Source organism: Struthio camelus, chromosome 6 (genome assembly GCF_040807025.1).
Source record: "Struthio camelus isolate bStrCam1 chromosome 6, bStrCam1.hap1, whole genome shotgun sequence".
Classification (NCBI taxonomy): Eukaryota; Metazoa; Chordata; class Aves; order Struthioniformes; family Struthionidae; genus Struthio; species Struthio camelus.
Genome location: NC_090947.1, coordinates 12,814,466 through 12,835,051, shown reverse-complemented (window position 1 = coordinate 12,835,051; position 20,586 = coordinate 12,814,466). Strand labels below are relative to the sequence as shown.

General features: G+C 42.5%; 3 long non-coding RNA genes across 6 annotated transcripts in view; 1 reads left to right on the top strand and 2 right to left on the bottom strand.

Annotated features, from left to right (window-relative positions):
• Positions 1–20,586, top strand: part of LOC138067624 (uncharacterized) — a 183,562-nt gene that overhangs the window by 134,691 nt on the left and 28,285 nt on the right. The gene's annotated exons all lie outside the window — the stretch shown is intronic.
• LOC138067623 (uncharacterized) lies at positions 1,056–15,269 on the bottom strand. Of its 2 annotated transcripts, none has more exons than XR_011141852.1 (4): positions 14,960–15,269; positions 11,043–11,337; positions 6,604–6,941; positions 1,056–4,528 (listed from the first exon to the last, which is right to left on the bottom strand). It is a non-coding gene; the product is annotated as an uncharacterized lncRNA (long non-coding RNA). The 2 variants fall into 2 exon arrangements; XR_011141853.1 differs by lacking the exon at positions 14,960–15,269 and adding an exon at positions 14,373–14,624.
• LOC138067625 (uncharacterized) overlaps positions 16,878–20,586 on the bottom strand; it is a 123,247-nt gene continuing 119,538 nt past the window's right edge. For 2 of the 3 annotated variants that reach the window (XR_011141857.1, XR_011141856.1), the window contains exon 3: positions 16,878–17,051. This is a non-coding gene — a long non-coding RNA (uncharacterized lncRNA). Of the gene's footprint in view, positions 17,052–18,005; positions 18,072–18,186; positions 18,269–20,586 lie in introns of those variants that run through there. The other variant, XR_011141855.1, reaches the window with a different exon arrangement.

Below are 20,586 nucleotides of genomic sequence, written 5' to 3'. Positions count from 1 at the left end.
ACGAGTTTGATGCAGCTTTTGCACTCTGTGGCCAGGGAGAGTGCGAGGGAAAATACTTGCTTTAATGAGAACAACTGAGGAGAGCTGGCTATAATGTTTACCTGTTTTGCCTAAGCATTTGGTTTTAGTGGGTTTGTATCTTCTCAAAGACAAGGACAAACACAAGAAACACATAAAAGCATAACAATTAGCAGCTTTGTGGGAGGGGGGAAGGTCTTTAAAGACATTTTTAATGAGTTTGAGAATAAGTCCTTTGGGAAGAAGGATTCCCTAATAAGAAAATCAGAGCGGGCAAAATTGGCATGTGTGTATTTTCAAATGTATCCATTCATACGGGGTTTACCTCAAGAATTTGGAAGTACGTTTGCTCTCTTCCTCACCACTTACACCTCCTGATCTTCTGCCTATGGGAAATGCTGCACCTCATGTGTCAGGCAGATAGGTTGTCTTGACTTTCCTAACAGTCAACATCAACCGGTAAAGAGGCTGGTTTTCCTCTTCTGTTTGAGCTTGCGGGATGCAACCTCAATAGCAGATTTTGGCCAGCCAACCTTATTAATTCCCCAGACCTATATTCCTGTTGCCTGTAAAGTTAAGAAGATGTCTTGAAGACATGTCCTGTTGCCAGTACCACAGGGAAAATGGATATTTGGACAAACCTTCTCAGCTCAACATGGGTAAGATAGCTAAGAATAATATCAGAGAGACAGGCTGACACTGACAAATTGGACGTGAGCAGTTTTTACATCCTAAGTACAGTGCAGTAAACTAAAGATATAGAAAGATTTTTCTATCTTATAGAATAAGATTTATTCCCTGAAATATTTTGTATAGTGCTCATTCTGAGGTATTTACTAGGTTTAAAAACATCCTGCAAAGAAAAAACAACATTGAAATCAATGTTTTAACCTTTTATTACTTTTTTTTCTTAGCATTCATCCATTTAATAAACTTCATTTTCAACAGCACTAACAGCTTTAACTCATAAGCCTAAATGCTTACTTTTCTCAGATAAATAAACTAAAACCAAACCTAAAATAGCTTATTATGTCTGAGAGGATTTTCCGTTAATTGAAAACAACTGGAACTAAGCTAAATTACATGAATGTTTAATCTGCCTTTGCTACACCAAAGTTGCTATGGGGTGTAAGCATAGGCACATTTCTAAATAGAAAGAACAAGCTATTGAATGTTTCAGCTTTGGTAAATGCTAAGAAGGGCACTGACCTGTAATACCGGTAAGAATAAGAACATTTCAAACTTTCAGGCTTTCCTGCTAAAATACAGCTTCGCAAGGCTTAGGTTGGTTTATAGTTGAGGGAACTTTTAAAGAAACTTCTTGTGAAAAAGCTCATTGCCTCCATCATTAATGTGGAGAGAATTTAATCTTTAGAAAATTGAACGAGTTTGCAAACAGACAAGTAAAGAACCTATTTTAAGGATCAAGCAGCAGGATAGACTGGATCTCCTGTCTTGAGGGAAAATTACTGTAGTTACAGCTCCCGGTGGCTAGAAACCCTCGCTAATCCTCCAAGCGGGTGCTCCCTGTATTATCAAACATATCTTGTTCGTAGCGCTCTGAGGCAGGTCTCGAAGATAACATATGTGGGAGAGATTCAAGTAGCAAAGAGGAAGGAAAAAATTGCTCTGCATCCCTAGAGAAACCCTCAGCATAGAGCAGGCAGGAGAAGAGGGTCTTTCGGGGGAGAAAAGGGGCATCTGGCAAATAAACGATGTTGAAATCCTCCTCTCTGGAGCAGAGATGTTAGGACCAGTGCCAAGAAGCCAGTTTGCTGCCGGGAACAAGGAAAGCTGGGCACGTGTACAATCTTCTATCCTTCACTGTACTTTAGTAAGGAAGGACAGGCGTACACGTCCGAGGAGCTAAGCATTAATAAAAGTCAATGCTGTGCTTACAGAGAAAGGAGACGGAGGCTAAAGTTTCAAATATTCTCTTAAAAAAATCGCGTGCCTCCTAGAATCCTCATCATTGTAACTGGCAGGCAGTTCGCCTCGTCTCCTAGCACTTCACAGCCCCTTCTTAACTTGCTCTTTTCCCTCCTTTACGTACAGATGCCACAATTAAAATTACCTAGGCATATGCGCTACAAAAGTGCTTTTTCCTCAGTCTCTCAAAGTGTGGATATCAAGAGCTTGATCCCAAGCCCGTTGACATCAGTGGGAGCCTTTCTATTCATCTCAATGGAGCCTGTGCCTGGCCAAGTAGGCAGAGAAGGCAATTTGGCCACCACGTTCCCCTTTCATCAAGCACTTTACACAGCCTAACTGATTTTAATATGACTTCTGCTCCCGAGTCTGAGATTTTGTCTGTGTGAAGTGAATTCCCTTTAATAACTACAGAGGGTGGCACGTCATTTCAAGACAGATCTGAGAAGTGCAGTGAAGAACTTGAATCACGCTGGACATGACTAAGGTCACGAGCGTAATTTTTTTCATCATTTGGCAGCTGAACTGAGGGAAAGGAGGTAAAACTGATTTGGAGCAGAGAAAACAAAACTTGTCGTCTTGAAAACAAAAAACAAGAAAAAATAATGTGGCACCAACAACAATAACAACAAGAAGCCTCGTTTGATCTGAAATGACAGGTTCGTTTTTTTTTGAAGATTTGCCCAGAAAGCCAGGGAGGTGATGGAGCTGAGTGAGAGAAGTGGCTGAGGCAGGGGAGGCGCTGCCCCGCTGTTGTCCAGCCCTGCACAAACGCGCTGAGTGGCACCTCCCGGGGGAACTTGCAGGGCGCGGGCACAGAGAGGAACTGTAGGCTGACTCATGCGCTGCCTCTCTGTGCAAGCAAGAACTATACTGAGGTAGCTGGAAGATGGCGGTTAGCTTGCTGGCTTGCTCGAACCGCTGTCCCTGTGTCTCGGCATACAGCAAAAGGGGCTTGAATGGCAGGAGCGGGGTTGTGGGTCAGGAGCTAGCTGAAGTCTCAGCTGAGCAGCTCCCTCCAACCAAGCATTGGTGTCTCTGCGGAGACAAGGTAGCGTCGTTACAAAGAAATGAGCGTTCCTGTGGCCTGGGAGGGAGCACGGATGGAGGCAGCAAAGCAGGCATTTCTGGGCTGGCTTTTGGTGAGCTCTTCCCTCCCTCCACACCTCCTTCCTGCAGCCAGCAGGGAGCAAGGAGCAAAGGGGGAAGGCTCCTGCCTACTAGCTGGTGGAGAGGGGCAGGGAAGTACAAAGTACTTGTTTTAAGGGGGTGGAAAGGCATGCTTTTCTCTCCCTAGGTGGCTTGGAATTATGTTCTTGCATGATACGTAGCTGCAGAATATTAGCAGATGTAGGGATGGCACAGGCTTCCGTTTTTTATGTTTTTGCCAACCCTGAAGTAGGTTAGTGGTTCCTCCACGTTAGGCTGAAAACCATGCGCAAAGAGGACTTCTGTGACATCTGCAAGAGACTACTTGCCAGCTGCTGTAGTAGTAGTTAACCAGATGGAATAAGATCAAAGGGAGGTCCCTTCTTTTTTCTTCTTCCTCCCATCTTTGCGACTGGAGGAGGAGGGAGTCCATTAGCTCTGCTACCTCTGCAGGCTGTGCCTGACTGAGCCATAGCACTAGAGCAGGAACCAGCTTTCAGGCCCCAGTCTGGGGTCAGACATGCAGAAATGACTGCATTCACCACAACCGCCTTATCCCCTGTCTTCCTGTGACAGTGTCCAAAAAAAAAAAAAAAAACAAACCAGGGGTTCACTGTTGCAGAAGGAGAAATTAGTAGAACGAGAGACGTGACATAAACGGGTAGCTCTGATTTTTCTGAGGACACTGTATAGTTTTCATTACTTTTTTTAAAGTAATACTTAAAAAAAATTCTTGTTAAATATGGAACGGTCTCTCAGAATAATGGATTGCCACTTTCTCCTTTGGGACAGGTGCCAAAAATGGTATCTGGGGAGTATCTCTTGAGCTATTGCCTTTCATAGGAGGAATTTTACTGTGTGACAAGCAAGATCAAAAATAATGATTTGTCTCTTATTCTTCCTTAACCTGCCGTGAGCATGGCAAAGGCTTGAAACTTTTTCAGGTGAAAAGCTCGCATGAAGTCAACTTTCTACCTTCTCCCAGTAGCACCTCAGATATTTCTTAATATTTGGAGTTTCATTTAAAGGTCAATTTTATTTTGACAAGGCCAAGTCCCTTGGGCACTCAGGATCACGGTCAACCTCTAACAGTGCAATTTATTGTCCGAGAAGTATGCACATAAGGCTTCTGACTGATGGCTGGAGAGCCATCTGGTTGTATTTTTTTTAGCTACAGCGTGAATGCAATCAAGAAAGGATGCAGTCCTCCTCTCTTCAACCCAGCTTGGCTGATAGCTTGGGAGAACTTCTATCCAGAGATAAAAAAAAAAAAATGGACATTTTTCCCTCTATACACACTGATTTCCTTAAGTACATCATCTTTTTTAGGCTTGCAGATGTCTCTTCGCTGCAAATAAATCTTCATAATTCTGGCCGTTGGCTAGGAGATCTGAGGCCTCTAACACACTTACAGTATAGGCCACTTTTACTCCTGAAATGGAGTAAAATGGTATCAGTCATCTTGTATGTGATATACAGCCACTTTGTGGATAGCAGGTCATAAACTTTTTAATAAACATAAGCAAACAGAGGTATGGATAACTTCCTGCCACGTGAAGCAGTTCTAAAAGTGGTGCAATCATGTGTGGCCTGGGTGAGGGAGAGTTGATACCCGAAATGCTAGTAACAGGTAACTTTGGTTATCTGTGGTTTGCATATTTCTCTCAGGGAAGTAATGTTTCTCATATTTGGGAAGGGACAACTTTCCTCAAGCTCTGTCCTGAAGTTGCGGACACACCCTCTACAGGAACAAACTCGGGACAAGGACCGACAGTTCCGAAATAAAGATTAAAAAGAGGCCTCTTTTAAACACCGACTGAGCAGACTGAGAGTCTTGATGTTGAAACCAGGTCAGATACAGCTTGTTTTTTTTAAACTGTGGCTGGTCAAAGTAACTATGACCATAGGAGACTTATTCCATATTAGGTCATGTCATGAACTTCTACTCTTGAGATTCTTTCTGAAATCAAACATTTAGCTATGTTAATAATTTACAATAACGCAGAAATATGGTATTGTCTGTTTATAGAAATCACCCTATTTTATCACTACGTAAAGTTATATATGGTGTGTGCATGTGTAAGAAGCATATTCTAAATATGGACCTACCTACCATTCTTCCTTCTTTGATCAAGCAAAGTTTTGATTGCCTTAGAATGTAACTGAAGTCAGGAAAAAATAATGATTTTCCCTCATTTTTATGCCTCTAGTTCTCACTTTTCCAGAGACACAACTTAGATGCAACGAGCTACTTTTATGAGATATGACATGATAACCAATGTGTCTTACAAGTACAGTCAGGATACCAACAAGAAACTAACCCTGTTTTTTACTAGGTATACCTGACAGCAAAAGCTTAACTCTTTCACGATTATTGCCTCGGTGGAGTTAGCCAATTTATGTTACAGAGAGACTCCCTTTGATTCTGTCAAAGTTCAGATAGTTTCTTTAGAAAAGCATAGACTCTAACAGAAAAAAAGAGAAAATAATAAGTTAATTTACACAGAAGTGTAGAAACTGCATTTAACCCTTTTTTCACATAATAATTTTCAAAAATAAGCTTCTCCTAGGTCCACTGTAATTTGCATGTTCTGCTATCACAGAACATAGGAACCGACTGCCTAAATCTCCAGTTCTTAATCCCGTTGAGTTGAACGTACAACAGTAGAAGGTGCTACTCATCTTCAAGTCTACCAAATAGGAAACAGATTTTGGGAAATGAAGGAATAGTAATCCAACCAAATGTTCTTTGCTATGCTCTCTCGCCTGGAATCCTGTGCAATTTTGAATGGGTTCTAATGGCTTATAAATTACACCAGAAGACAAAGAAAAAATAGCTTATTATTACTTTTCTCATACATTTTTTCTATTCCAATAACGGCAGCTTCCGGGATGAGCTCCTCTACGTAGGCAGACTCCCATGTTTACCCTTTGAACAGAAAGTAGGAACAGTACTTGATGGCATTTCACATTTTAAAATTGGTATTTCTCAGAAGTCTGCACAGCGTTAACTCCAGTATTTGTCAACTCTATTTTTTAAAGTGGAATAACTAAGCCATTGTAGCCTGTAGACTCAACTCCTCATTACACTGGATTCACTTGCTGATAGGCGTAAGCTAATGAACCTTCAGTTTGGCACACAGGTTGTTGCTAAACAAAATATCTGTTTAGCAAAGCATCAGAATTTTTGCATGATAGGAAGCAGATGTATCATTAAGTACTAAATGTGAGCATCATTTCCAGCTGCTGTCATGTTTCATTTTGATAAACGGCAAAAAACATGTGAAAGATGCGGCACTGTATAGCCGGTGCTGAAAGCAGTATTGTGAAAGGTAACGTTATTGATATTGCGCTAGGCTTGCAAAAAAAAAAAATTAGAAAATATGATATACGACTCAAGCGTTACCGTGAAAGATAATGAAATGTTACCTGATAGATGAGATGGTATCCCACATGAAAAGCTCAGAGAAAAGAAGCTAGAAAACAGAGCAGCCCTTCTTACCCTACCTTTGTACAGCAATGGGGATCCTACTGTGAAGCTGCTCAAGCATGGACTTCTCCATCCTTTGTAATAATAGTTCGTATCCCTGACGTGCCACTTTCATCATTTAAGGTCTTCCAAGTCATGAGCTAATTACTCATCACAACTGCCCTAGCCTGCAAGTCAGTGCAATCCTCACTTTCTGTAAAAGGCACGTGGAGTTCAGAGACAGTAAATGACTCAACTGGGACCAGCAAAGTTTGTATCAGTTGTCTGCAGTCTTTGGCTTGATGTAGGCCAGTCTTCCACTGCAAGCAGTGACTGTCCTTCTAGCTGAAAAATTGTTGCTGTCATCTTTCATAGCCTGTAATGATCAAACACATTTTAATGTAAATAAGACACAGTGAAACATGCTTGAAACGATTCTGCTGTTGGGGGGGGGGGGAGGAAATCATTTTATTCATCTGTCTTACTCCTGTCATTGTTCCTTGAGTGCCAGTTTACTGGAGTATTTTTTCCTGCATGTCTCTCTCACCTTTTCCTCATTTTCTGCATTCTTCCTCCTTTTCCTTTCTCTTCTTCCTATTTAATTTCACGTTGAATTTCAGTCTGCATAGGATGCTCACCTTATAAATCCTAAGTTACCTGGGAGAGAAGTACACGGAAATAACACTCTTCCTGAGGCTGTTTCAATTCCTGTTTCCTTAGTTAGTTTTGTTAAGGCTCTATGTTTGCTTCAGATTTCCCCAAAGTACTTCTCAATGGTTATGTTTTTGTTTCTCTTTCTGTAATCGGTGCCTAGATATTATGCATTTTCTTTGAATATTTACGCTTTCGCTCGTCATCTATGTGAAATACGCAGTATTTATGAAGCAAATGCAGATCATATTAAATGATCATCACAACTGGTAGTAAAGCTCCCCCTGCGCTAAGGACTAGGCATCCACTGCTAGACAGACGGGGAACGGCAGTTCTTCCAGCTGCGGGCGCTGGGAGGCCAGCGCCGGCACCGACACCCTGAAAGGCATCGCTGCAGGCTGGTCCCTTTCTGAAGCAGCGGGCGCTGCCGCCGGTGCCAGCATCGCTGCCCCTGAACTGCGCCGCTGCTGTCTTTGCCGGTGCCTCTGAGCCCGTCGCGCTCCCGGACCCACAGCACATCCTGGGGAAGGCGCCGCTTCTGTAGGTGCCTGACAGCACTATCTGACGGAAAGCGCAGCTGCGGTGATATAAAAGCCAGCTGTGGGGACAAGGATGATTGTGATGGACGGCTTTTACAAGCAAATGACAGCCAGGGTTCCCTTTCAATCATCATGACTCAAACTGCCAGGTCAAGCCAGTGAGCCGACCCCCTTCATGATCCTGCGCCCTACTGATATTTACAGCACAATTAATGATGAATGAACAGCTATCAAATTAATTTCAGGACAGTAATAAGAAATCAATACCAATACAGTGCAACTGTTAGTTCAGCTGTTAGCGGCATGTGACTTAATTGTACTCAGAAGCTGTTTTTTTGTTCTTCTGACGTTTATAAATTGCTAAGGCTTCACTTTTATGGTTAATGATGTCAGCTGAATCCCTTGAGAAGATATTTTCCTTCCGAATGGTGTTTCAAAGTCTATAATTCTATGCTGAACGCAATTTACCCACAATTGTAATGCTTTAAAATATACAGTAAACTCCCTCATTTCTGTATCAAGCAACTTGACATTTAAGATAATTTGTTAACTGAAGCAAAAATATATAAACAATATAATTTTTCTTGTAAACAGTTGCCATATAAGAGATGCCATGTAATTGGTAGTCTATATTGCAGGCACAGACAATACCGGTTTAGAGAGACTCTGCGAACGTAGGTGAAAAAAATCAAAAGAAATCCATTGGGTTGCGCCTCAATTAGGTCTGCTCAGCTGGCAAAGTAAAACAATCTCCTGAGATAGTTTTGCTGGAAATATTTTCAGAGGAAAACAGCTTCTCCAAGACTACTACTTCTTCCTTCTTCCATGCCACAACAGAGGCAAAGGTGACAGGACCTATCAGAGTGTGGGCAGGCCCTTTGGGTCAGTCTCTTCAGCTGGCAGGGGCAAGGGTGGGCAAAGGGGTGTCAGCACCGGGTACTGCTGTGGGGAGATCCAGACGACAACATGTTATATATATATTTGGTGTTTGGACCCCTGCTCCCTTTGGGAGTAGAGGGGTGCAAAGCTGCCATCACTGGGTACCCAAACGACTCACGAAGCCCTGTCGGTCAGTGGAAGAGTCCTGCCCGCTTTGTGGCAGAGGATGCTCAAGAGCCGGTGGGTGCAGGAGAGTTCGTGCTCCTCTTCCCAGGCCACCACGAGGCCTCAGTCTTCTCCTGGGCACTTACGGCTTTGGCGCTCGTTGAACCGCAGCACCAGCCATCAGCCTCGTCAGTGCACTTATTTGGCTGTTCCCAAGCACTGCAAGTTCTGCAGAGCCTGAGCCCTCTCTCTGAGGGGCCAATGCACTGCCCGCTTCCTGCAAAAAGCCACTATATCCCTGGCAGACCTATAGCTGCTTACGTTAACCTGCTGCCAGGGAATGACGTTTGGGGCGCATAAAGCCAAGTAGGACTGTGAAGTCATTTAAAAAAATCTGAAAACAAGTTTTCTGGTAAGGCTGGCACGTAGATCCAGCACTACCTGTGCACTCGAGACAGTTAAGGTCACCCTCATTGACATTCCCCCTCACACACTCGTCCACTCGTGCTGCATCCTGACGCGTGTCAGACACACTGCGCTGCCAGTTTAAAAGCCCTATTCAGAGTCAGACCTCTGCCCAAGCTGTCTCAAAATTCAAAGACGCCATCAGTTCCCCGAGAGATGTGCGCTGGAGCTTGTAAAACACACGCGCTCACGTGCCACCATCTTGATTATCCGCCTCATGTTAACAGTAAAAGGTGCAGCTGAGAAACGTGAATGCTCTAGCGGGGTGGACGACCCACAGCTATGTCCTTGCCATCTGGTCGGGGCGGGGTGGGTGTCTGTCTGTCTCTGGGAAGGAGCGTAACGCTTTGTTTCTTACCGCCGTATGTATAAGGATAACCATATGCATTTGAATCAAAACTGCTTTTGCAAGTAAGGTGAAAGACACGCGCTGTAGTATACAGCCAATAGCAAACATTGATAAATTAAAGAGAACCTACACAATCATTGAAAGTAATGCATTTGAAGAATTTGCTTACAGATTCCTGGTGATACAATTCTTCCTTAACAACAACCGTTTGGGCAATGCAACAGAATTTTAAAAAATGCTTGATGCTTCATTCCAGCGAACTGTAAATTGCACTAACATAACGCATGTTCATTAATTCACTGCAGTCGTTAATACTCTGTAAACCCCGATTCCTAAACAAGCTTCTCAGAGAGCGGGAAGAGGATTTACTTCTAGGGGCACATTATTCTGAATGCATCCTTCATCCGGACTCAAAAAGATTCATTTTATTCTTCTATTCACTTTGCTTCCTTGCAGGACTTTCTTTTGTGAAACAGCTCCCTTTGCAGGGTCTAGACCTCGTCGAGGAGATAACTAAACTGCCGCAACCCTTTTCCAGTCACATGTGCTCTCCTTTTATTAAAGCAGCTGTCCTTTGTGGCATACTATTGTCCTCTTTACTTCTGTTTCTTCAGAACCAAAATCAAATGCTCTGTTTCTCCCAACACATAACGGTGGAAATAGGCTTTTCACAGACAAGATCTGTATCTATAGTTCTACTAGTTATCTGCTTCAGTACCGCAGTCTTTATTCTGAGTTTATATTATGAATTCTGCCTCTACCCAGATTATACTTACAGTATCTTTAGAGGTATGTGAAACATCTGCAGGCACCTTATCTTTATTTAAAAATAAAATAAAATTTGATTTTCTTCTCAAACAGAGTCTTTTTAGGGGGCAAGGTTTTATAGACTCCTTGTGCATAGTAACCCTGTTGCTAGGGGGACAGTATTTCTGCAGAATCTCCTTCAGCCGATATTTCATCTTAACATTTGTCAACTCATTCAGTAAGAATAACGCAGCACATTTAAAAAAACCCCCACCATTTACATCGCCTGACACTTTCTACAGAGTCAAGGGTTAGAGCTGCAAGGACTCCCGTCTCCTGTCAGTTAGGCATGGTGTACATCAGTTTTGTATTGAAGCGGAGGAAAACAGAGGAATACTATTGTCTCATTCAAAATATGTGCAAGTGGCATTTTTGTCCTCAAGACTAAGCTTAATTACCAAGTGGAAGATGTGCAATCAGCACTCGCAGGTGTATAAAATAGCTGTGTGTTTGCCCAGAATTGATAAAAAGATTAAGGCATTTGGGGGATTTTATTTTGTTGCTGTGAAAGCTGACATTTTGTACAAATCCAGGAGCTTTCCTTGAGAGTAGCTAAGACACACCATGTGAGGACCTGTCTCACCATATACCACCCCGCGTGCTTAAGGAAGTATGTGCTTACCTTTAAATGCACACGTAGCTCTATAAATATGCGCTTAAGCATGCACGCGCTCCTCGGTGTTGGGCAGACATTGTTGCATTCTAAGTAGTTTTAGGTAAAAAAAATTAACCAGATTTCACAATTTAGAGAAAAAAATATATATCAGGCCCTATCTTGATGCTGGTTTCTCTTTTAATCCCCATGCATCGTGATGGCGCACCTACTCCTTTAGACCATGAAGTTCTTGACATCTCCTCCTCCGGTAAACCACAATTTAAAATGAGTACAGGAATCAGATGTGGCTGCAGGCTTTTGTCTACAGTAAAGGAAGGGAAGGAAGAGAAACACACATGTTTTTATTGGTTCATCAAAGCCGTACTGTGTTCCTCTAGTGGTGGCTACAGCTCTTTAAGCTGAAACATACCCATGTTATTTTCAGCAAAGTCATGACTGTACTCTATCTCAACAGAGGTAATTTTCAAAATGCAGGCAGGATGTGAGATTTACACTCTTCCTTTTATTTAATCCATTCTGGTTTAGTACAAGATAAGATGCTGTTTCACATAAACACATTGTTTTGTTTTTCCTTAAAAATCCATTAGCTTCTATACAGTCTTTTAAATATTTATAAGATTTAAATAATCTCTTAAATTGTCCTCAGAGAAGACACTGACTCTTCTTTCAGCTAAATGTTTCAAACAATTCCCCTCCCAGAAAAATACAAGTACTCAGTTAGCAAATTAATTCCCCCAAATTAATCACAATGTTCTTATACTCAAATGACTGTTTTATGTAAGTTACTAGAAATATAACAGCCAAATTTGTCGTGTTTATATGCAAACCAACTTAGTCTTTGTACGATGGGGCTATTAGGCAGTGATTCTGGAACTGCACATAAATTGAAGTTGTTTTAAACAAACACCTTAAGAAACTTATGTCCATCTAAACATTTATATGATAAGTTAAGTTTTGCCACAAAAACGTTTCTCCACTTCACAGACCTTCCATAAGGCCATCTGAAGTGTTCAGATCATTTGCCAAATGAATGCTGGAGAATGAGCACTAGTCATCTGCAGAAGGAGCCATGAAGTTTGTGGTGCAAGCCAGAATTAGACACAGTCCTAGAGATTATCAACATTACAACCTATCTTAGCATCTGTGCGCACACCTCACGGCTCAAATTCCTGCAAGCATGGGTCTACAAAAGCAAAAGCCAGAATTACTAGTTACATATTTCCAGTAATTCAAACAGCATGGAGAGTGCCTTATACCCCCTTAGCTACTGCTTTGATTTCCTCAGACGGTGGGGAAACACTTCCCTGTGCAAAACATATTTGCACACCAGAGGTCCCTTGCAGGGCCAGAATCTTTGGGGTTGTCAGATACTTTTTGACCTGCCCTGGCACAGCGCAAGTGAATGAGCAGAGGCTCTTGGCACAGCATTTTTCATGCAGTTGGCTGCTATTTGGCTTTATTTGTTATGCTCGTTTGCCGAGCGGTGTTTTTGTTTGTTTGCTTGTTTCTGCTGGCAGCAGCAGTCACTACTCCCCTGTAGAGCTAAATTAAATGCCAGGCTTGTGATGTTTCCTCAAAACAATTACCTGTGCTTAGAGAAATGGGCAAGACAGTCTCCAGCAACATGCAAGTTCAACATAATTTCGCTGTTCGGCTCGCCCTGAATGCCTCAGCTGAAACCAGTACTTCTTGGGCAAATACCGCTAAGAAGCAAAAGCCAACTTTTCCCACTTCAAAGTCTTGTTTCCTCAGTTCAGTGTATTGCCTAGAGCAGCGATTCCAGCCAGGCACTAGCAGAAGACAGATACCTCCCGGACAGGGGAGTAATTAGTGAGAAGAACCAAAGCCATCTATCTACTTGGCTGCATCCTGTACAAAGATGTTTACACAGGTCATTCATATTTTTGCTCTTAAAACAGGCACTGTGACTTTCTAGTCAAAAATAGCTTAAGCACGTGGTATTTTTGTTGCCTTAAGCTAACCCTATGGTGAGTTGATAAATGATGCTCCTTTTCTTTAACCAAGGGACAGTATTCTTGTTGGGAGAAGTGTTTTTATTGGAAATAGCTTCCCATAATAACCTGTCTCGTTAGTACCGTAAATTCTGCAGGCTGAAATCCTTTGTTTCTCATTAAATTAACTAATCACTGTCTCGCTAGATCAATGGATTTAGGAGCAACTCACATACGCTTGCTAGGAAAGGAAAGCAGCCAAATTCCATCACTTTGCTTAAATCTATTACCCCCAGATCTGTGCATGGGCAGCAATTTATCACCATGAAATTAATGGTTGTAGTTGGCTGATTGTCCTATCAAAAAAGAGGGGAAGATACAAGTTTTAGGCTAAACAACAAAAAGGCACCGGAAGACCTGCATGAGCTATTTATAGTTAAAGGCTTTTCTAAGCATGTGAAAAAAACTATTTTGGAAAAAAACACGTTAAATTCTGTCCGTCACCGTCGGGCGGGCCAAAGCACTGCATCAGCCTCCCATGGGCCCGTGAGAGCAGCAGGGCCCCGGGCACCAGGGCGTGCAGCGTCCACGCCGCTGAAACCGGCCCCAGGGACACTGATGGCCCTGGTGGCACCGAGGGAAGGGGCCTGCGAGCCCGTCTGCCGCGAGGGAAGCAGCGCCGTGGGGGAGCCGCCGTCCGCAGCCCACCTCTGCGGTGCTGCCCAAAGCCCCGTCGGCCACCTACGCTGCTACTGCCTGCACTGGTCATTAGCAAATTCTGCCTATTTATTTTTGACTACAGTATCGACTTAATGAGCATCAGACCAGCGATCCTTTCCAAAACAGTGGGGGCCACCCAACCCTCTGAAACATAGCGGCCCTGAGCTACTGTTCTTGAATCCATTAAAAAACAATTTATTTGCTTTTTGCTTAGCTCTGTAATGATTCTATTTGAATATTTAGGGTCCTGTCCTATGTAAGAAATGTAAAAACAGGATTTCACAGGATTAGAGAGCCAATTAATCTCTGAAACTGTTGATCCATAAGGTAGGAGGACTAGATTTTAGAAGGTTAATGGTGCAAACAGGCAAAGCCATTTCTCAGCTGCAAGCACTGCACTATATCCTACTCCCAGCTTACTGTCCAAGTGGTTTTATTATGTTGGCTCGCCTTTTTTAATTTATACATGTTTTAACATACTGTTAGTTATTTTTAATTTTAAACTAAGGAACCCTTGGCAAATCTCCTTCAAAAGAATTAGAATTTTCCTTTAGTTTGCTATTTAGTCATTATTTTCTTATTTCTGCTTTATTTTCCAGGGAGTAAATCCTCTTATTCATTTGTTTCAATGGAGCTTGAATAAAGGTCATTTAAATTGATTCACCTTTCTTATCTCCCTTGCGTTTATTCTATAATCCTATCTTCCATTGTGTAGAATAGAATAGCTTTCTTTTCTCTGCCTGCTTCTGCTAGAAGAAAAATGGTAACCTTTTATTAAATAAATCTGGAAAAGATGTGCTCCATATCCATATTATCACTAGCTTGGGGAAACAATATATTTCACAAACTTCGAAAAAGAAAACATACAGCACTTTTTGTAGTTTGTTGTTAGGGGGCCTGAACTTACTCCTTCAAGCCCCTTAAATGAAAGAGGGGAAATACTGCGGTATAATTTGGTAAAGCAAATGCACACACAAATACCCAGGCGGCCAAATACAATCGCAGTTTTAGTTTGTAACTGCAATATATGTATTTCTGAGATATCTACCACAGCAAAAAAATTCTGTTTCTTCTTCTGCTTCATGACTTGCCAGACAGAACACAGGGCTAATAATTACCAACAGCAGGCAGACATTTCCAAGCCTGTGGTCACGGTTCCACATTTGTACAGGTATCATTTTCTTTCCCGATAATTCTGCTGATGGTTAAAAGGTACCTGAAATCAGTAACAGTAAGCTGGCACAGACCTACTTGCTCAGCAGTGAGGAGACATCCATTATAAGCCTTCCCGAGTGTCAAGGCTCAGCTCCTGTCCCGGACTCGACAGCCAGAAGCGTACAGTGAACGTTTGCAGATGTGCAGCGCGCCCGAGGCGTCGGTGGCACTGTGTGCTTGGGCACGCGCCCAGCTGCCGGCCACCTCTTCAGCTGCCACAGAAGCCTATGCTAGTTAAGTCCTAGGCCTGAAAAATTAGATCTTGAAAAGGCAAGGAAAACGTAGGGAAAGGCAGGAATATTCTTTTAGACAGACTGACCCGATCCACAAGGATATCAAATTATTTGATTACAGCGCAAAGGAAATCAGCAACAGAGCTAGGGATCGAATTCCAGCATCTTAAACTGTGATTTGGTAATTTGACCATAATAATTCCCTTTTCCCTAGGTAAACAGACATACTGACAAGGCAGAGAAAAGGAAGCCAGATCTCTCGTGTCCCAGTGGGATGATTTTCCACCTCCCACTGTTCCCAGACAGCTCCATGTTTAGAAGCACCATCCAAACTTACTAACTTACCTCTTAAAATACAGCTCAACTTCTGAAGTTATACCAGAGTTGAGCCTCCAAGGGAATATTTCTACTCTTGGGTTCTTAACCTGAAATACATACTATTTACCTCTTCATACGCATTTTGGACTTTTTTTTTTTAATGGAAAAACCACACTTCTAAAAAACACCAACCAGAACAGAGCAAGTTTGTACAGTCTCTGAAGGAGCTGACGTGAAAATAATCACGAGTGACTACTCAGTTTGCATTGAAAAATTACTGAGTGCATACTTTCATTTTCCATTTATTGTCAGTTGAAAAGTATGGCTAAAGTAAATATAGATTCCTGCACCACTTCCTGGACACATTCTGGTTCTATCTGAGAGAAGATTCCCCCCCCCCCCCCCAATCAGGTACGGTTCTGTAATGTAAGACAGATTTTATATAAAGCAATAAATGGTATTTTTCTAATAATACTAGAATGTTTGAGAAAGTGAGAGGAGGCTATGTGAGGTTGAGCCATATGATTAGAAAAATAAAAACAGCCCAAACCAATCTGTTAACAATATGGTCATACACGTAATAGTGTTATGTCCCTCCTTTTAAACAACTATACTAGTATCATGGCTTATTTTGTTGTCAAGGTTGCTGAAATGTTAATAGTCTTTGGAGAATGGTGGGTTTTCTTTAATGAATTAAATAGCATTATTGTTTAATATTAAGAATATTCTGATCTTAGCTATTTTAGCTGTGGAAAAAAAAATCCCTCCTGCCTGTAAAATGCCTGAAAACTAAGTTGCCATTTTAAAAATACTGGAAAGAGAATGCCATTTTCTAGCTAAAAAAAATGCTGCACAAAATAGGAGGAATAAGCAGCTATATAAAATTATCCTCCGTATCATGCCAGCGTGATACCAAGCTGACCCGAAAGGGAGCTCTGCTAGCAGTGTGAGCATTGCTTGGGGCTCATGCCATAACTGGCTCTGATTTTGACAGCCTTAAGTTTGCCAGTTATAACGGTGGGTTTTGCAGCGTGGCCACTTCTCCACTAAGCTGGCATGAGACCACTAAATTACTCTACTTAGACCTGCATTTAGTCAACACTATTGAAAATGCACTTCGGTTCTTCCTGAACTGAGCCGGCCAAACCCTGGGGTGCGGAGGAAGGCTGAGCAGGACACGTATCAGAAGCAGGAGCCATGGCACGAGCACAAGAGCCAGTGAAGGAATGTTTAGGAGAGCGGAAACAGCTTTTCAGGACAACATCACAGGCACATATAGATAAATGTGAAGGAGGCAAAATGTTTCCAGAAGCGACAAGGTCCCAGAAAGGGAGCAGAAATGAGATCTTTCATTAGGTTGCCTAGCAGCCCCAGTCTGTGCACAAAGAACTTACTTACGCCATCTTTGAGATTTTTCTCTTTTCATTTCATTCTGTAGTTACCTAAAGGAAACAGATCATGGCAGCAGCCTCTAGCTTTAGTATTGCATATTGCAGCTGTCAGGGTGTAAACAGTGCGTAGGAATGGATGGAAGTGGTCATCAGTGTCCCTGCTGCAAGTTGCAATCAAGGTCATGCCTGCAGAATGTGAAAAAAGAAAAAAATACTAGTGAGCAAACACTAGAGAAATAGAGGAGTGGACTCAGCTGGGAGACAGGGATGCCTCATTTTGTCTTGCTGTATTATTCTTTCTTTGCTGGTCATACATGCCTAAGTATTTGAATCTAATGAGTCAAACTAATCCTCTGGCAAAACACAGTTTACAAGGAAGTAATACGCAGCCTGCAATGCAGAAATAAACTGGTTATATATTATATTTACCACCATCCACTCATCCAAACACGCACCTATGCATACAGATACTGAAATCTGTTGTCATTGATAAAGGCAGTAATTTGAATTAAATGCTTGATCTGGGAAATTTTAACAAATATATACATTTGAATGCTAGCAACCTTTCTGCTGGCATATATTAGCCCTTAAACATATCTGCATACAGCTGTATTATCATGAAAGCATGAATCACTTGAAAAGTAGTTTTATACTGTAATGAGAGCACAAACAGACCAGCACTAGGCTGGATATTCAAAGGATCTGAGGTACTCCAGCTGATGGACCACCTAACTTAACAGGCCAGACATGAACTGGGTATACATGAAACAGAGGTTATAGGAGGGATGCTCTAACTTTGCACGTGTATGTTCTCGCTTTCAGTCTCTGGACAGGTTTGGGAGAATTCCCTGGGGCCACAACAGGGCCCAGAGGGTCTGATGGAGACTCCAGGAGCTTCCTCTGTATTCTTTGTTCTGTGTCAAATTTTGATCTAAAACTAGCTTGTTTTATACCTGAAGTCTTTCAGTGTCATCAAGTCCTTGGTCAAGATCTGGCGTAGTCACAAACTCAAACAGACTAACCCTAATCCTAGCACCATTGTTTCAATCCACTCTTCTCTGAAATTCAGAGACCAGCATATTTTGAATCTATGACACGCAATACACAGTACTAAACCATCCTATGCAGCACTCTACTCACATTTGAGGACCATATTATGCAGCACCCCACCAGAATGCTCTCAAGACAAGATGGCGTTTAAAAAATCTGTAGGAGGACAGACTCAAGTTAGAAAAATCTCTTTTCCCACTGGTAGCCCAATAACGTAGGTGAAAACTTTTTGGTTTCATTCGGATTCAGAAAATTGCTTTCTTCTAACTACCTCAGTGTTCAGTTCTTCCACTTTTCTCTGAAATGCTCTTCTGCGAGTCTGGCTGTTAAACGTTGAGTGCCACTGCTCTAAACTGGAGCCACACTACTGGGTGCTGCTATAATGACCTTCTTCATGAATATGTATGACAGGATAAGGAAAGCAGAATAAAAGATTAGAAAGTTTTAACACTCAAAACTCTCCAGAGCTTCAGCCCTGGAGACTGGAAAGGTATACCGCTCCTTCTGCAGCAGAACTGAGTGAGCTCTGGGATCTTGGTGGTCCATTGTAGCTGCTTCTTGGCCTCTAACAAAAAAACAGAAGACCCATTTATTGCAGTGCTAAATATTTTCCATGCTAAAAAGAGTAACGTAAAACACATTAAGAATTTTGTATAAAATGAAAAAAAATTAATCATCAAGGCGTGATGGACTAATTACCAAGAAAAATCTGGTTCCAGAAACGCACCTGGGTATTGAGGAGTTTGACTTCATTTCAAAATTAGATCAAATTTAATTCTGCACAGAATGGCTCATTTCTGATATAATCATAATGAACATTACCATGTACTGTGCAGTGAATGAACTCAGCTGAGCTTGCCAAAATTCATTCCTGAAATCACCGCCAACACAAAAAAATAGCTTTCCCCCAAGGCACAGCACTGAAGAGTTTTAAAAATACTTCAGAGTGATGTTAGAGTTATGTTTCAGAAGTACCTAGTTAAGTTTTGGAAACTGCATCATGTTACTGGTTCCCAGGACTGACGTCCTTTCCAGGCTCCATGATGTTATGGCTTTGCACGGTCATTCAGTGGCCATCTGTCACTTATCTCCTTTGGCTTTGCCTGTCCTCTGCTCTGATCATCATCCATTTTTTCCTCCAGAAGGACAACCATAAACTAAATATAGCCATTATTCTATTCGGGTCAGGGAAAAAAGCCCTTTGTTGCTGTAAATTGTTTTTGTGTTTCTAAAGGGTTAGCCAACAAAAGGTGAAAATATTTTACAGGAGCCCTTTCACACTGGAATCATTAAGCTCTTGTCTACAGTTTCATTACCAGCTTTTATTTTCGGAGCGCTATAATTCATCTACAAAAATTTCCCTAGGAAGTTTTAGAGCCCCAGAAAAGGAGTGACTTTTAGCTGCTTCAAGTTACGCTACACTTTTTACTTCTGTTTGACAGTTTGCTGGTTCTCACCGAAACTGCTAAGTGCTCCTTGAAAACTCTGTCAGTAAGGCAGCTCCTCTTCTACTCCTTCTACCTCTTTCAAGGCTGACTTTTTTCCCTGCCCTGCTCACATCCCTGGGCTTTTCTTATGCCCCTGGTCCAACTCCCATGCTCCCGGATGCGGACGCAGGTGTACCGTGGGAACACGGCTCCAACGGGGCCTCCCTGCGCCACGGGCTGCCACAGAGGCCTGCGAAGCCCGCGGACCTGATGGCTTCACTGCCTATGGCTGCGCTTTAACAGAGCCTCCCCGGCAGGAAAGATGCTTTCGCATGTTTAGCTAAGCTAGGACTTCAGCAAGTGCTTAAAGTCAACAGAACGGATATACATGCTTAAAACTTCAGAATGCAAGTGGTGTTAGCCTGGAAAGGGAGACGTTGGCATGGGTGTGAGTGAATAAGTAAGTGCAAAACTAGAAAAAACAGAGGACGGAGACAGGGGGGCCTCATCACATTAGGCATAATGCAGAGCACAGTGCTGCCGTCTATTTCCAGCAGAACACTTCTCTGCCACTATTTAACGCTTTTAAAAACAATCAAAATGAAATCCAAGGTGAAAAATGAAATCCATTGTCTGTGATTGCTTACTCACCAGAATCAATAATGCCCAGTCTCCTTTTTAAATACCCTAAATCTCTCAACTTATTCGTTGGGGAAAAAACGTTTGCAAGGCATTGGTGCTGTGGAGAGCGCTCGCTGTGGGGAGCCTCGCAGGCTCCTGAATGTGCATGCGCGCTGCCGCGAGGCGGCCAGGCCACCTGCACAGCAGGCATGGCAGAACCACATCGTCATGCAGCTCCAGCCCAATTGTCCCACCACTGCAGCACAGGGTGACCAGGGCGGCTTTACCTGATCTGCTGTGGCATTTTCCATTGAGTCCTTTATACAGTCACTGATCCTCTCAAGGGCACAGCTTCAGCAAACGGCTGCCAAGAGGTGGTGGCAATGCAGTAGCACAAGCTGGGCAGACTGTACGTTCAGAGCCCACCGCGTGAGGTCATCCCCGTGATCTGTCACGTTAGTACGTTCTTCTGAAACGGTCTTCTGGGAACAAAGGTGTTGCTCTCCCCTGGCGACTGCCAGTACGCGTGCTTTGGAGCCATTGCCACTACACGGGAATGTGTGTAACACGTCATCTCTGCTAGCAGAATTACATCACTTTTTTACCATTTTTGAAAAAGTTCT